The sequence below is a fragment of the Manacus vitellinus genome, unplaced genomic scaffold (genome assembly GCF_001715985.3).
Source record: "Manacus vitellinus isolate BGI_N305 unplaced genomic scaffold, ASM171598v3 scaffold_27_pilon, whole genome shotgun sequence".
Taxonomy (NCBI): Eukaryota; Metazoa; Chordata; class Aves; order Passeriformes; family Pipridae; genus Manacus; species Manacus vitellinus.
In genome coordinates this window covers 9,158,845-9,160,254 of record NW_021940039.1, presented here as the reverse complement: position 1 = coordinate 9,160,254, position 1,410 = coordinate 9,158,845, and the positions used below count along the sequence as shown (strand labels likewise).

Below are 1,410 nucleotides of genomic sequence, written 5' to 3'. Positions count from 1 at the left end.
TCCCCCCTCTTGTCAGGGAGTTGCAGAGAGCCAGAAGGTCCCCCCTGAGCCTCCTTTTCTCCAGGCAGCCTCCAGCACTGCTGGATTTGCCAGGAAAACCACAAGGGAAAAAACCCAGGCAGAGCAGAACAAGCCCTGATTGACAGCCCGACAAGCAACAACCTGATTGTTTGATAGGAAGGAAAACTGCTCTTTAAAAATTAAAGGTCTGGTCTCAAAATGTTAGGTCACAAAAGGCTGAAGGATTTTTAAAACACTCACAGGGCTGGTCATGTAGTGCCCTGGGAGAATGTAAACTTAAATGCCAAAACAAGGGCCTGTTCCTCTCACTCGTGGCATTTTTTTAAATTACTGCAGCTTAGGTCACTCTCATGTGTCGTTATTAGTAACCCAGGAAAACTGCCAGGCTGTTCTACCACTCAAAAATCAAATGTGTAATATAAAAGAGGAGAAGGTGACACATTTCTGTTAAAGGAAATTGTTAGTTCAAGCCTGCCCAAAAAGCTTTTTGTTGTTATTTTTGCAGAAAATGGCTATTTAATCAAAATACATGTAATTTCCAACGTACAAAAAAACCCAGTCCCCCAGATCCTCCTCCCAGACCATCCAGTTCTGACCTCAGAAACAGAATCCCAGAATCCCAAAAAGGTTTGGGTTGGAGCTTAAAGCTCATCTCGTTCCATCCCCCCCGCCACGAGCAGGAACCCCTCCCGCTAGACCAGCCCTACCCTTGGGTGCAGTTCTGCACAAATCCACCCCAGAGCAGATTTGGTTTTGTCTAAAATGCCCCGACCGAAGCGGGTTTTTGAGCTGCTCCTGCCCAGTCCAGGTAAGGCGCATGTGGAGCCTGTGTCTGCTGTGGGTCCTTCCCCCCGGGCAGTGTCCCCTCCTGTCGGAGCCGTGTCCCAGTTTGCGTCCTACCGATGCTCTGCCCCTCCCTGTCCTTACTCACCCGCTCGCAGAACTTTGAACTCTCCAGCTCTTTTACATCTCGTGTTGAATTATTTCTGGAGAACCTCCTCCCCCTGACCGTGCTTGTCTAAACTCTCTCTTTTTTGCTTCTCTTCCCTCTTGTGACTTGTCTCTCCCTTCTGTTGCTTCTCCTTCTGTTTTACACCTGCCTGCCTTTGTGTTTGTCCGGTGTTTCCCCCTTTTTTATTTTTTGATTTGCTTTGTTCCAATTTTTATGTAGGGCAGTGGTTCAGTTAATGGGAGCCCCTTGCTGTCGACATCTGGTGCTAGTACCCCCTGCCGGGGTCGGAGGCAGCTCCCACAGACTCCACTGACCCCACGCCCCAGCATCACTTACAAGACCGCTAACTCCTCGCCCGTGCACTTCACCAGTATCCAACCCGGCCTCCCCACCTTCTCCCCGGGACGCCTGAGCCGCGGTCTGTCGGAGCACAACGC

The 1,410-nt window shown here is 50.3% G+C and overlaps 1 protein-coding gene across 1 annotated transcript in view; it reads left to right on the top strand.

Annotated features, from left to right (window-relative positions):
• The window catches only part of CACNA1B (calcium voltage-gated channel subunit alpha1 B), a 158,999-nt gene that overhangs the window by 124,814 nt on the left and 32,775 nt on the right, over positions 1-1,410 (top strand). The gene's annotated exons all lie outside the window — the stretch shown is intronic.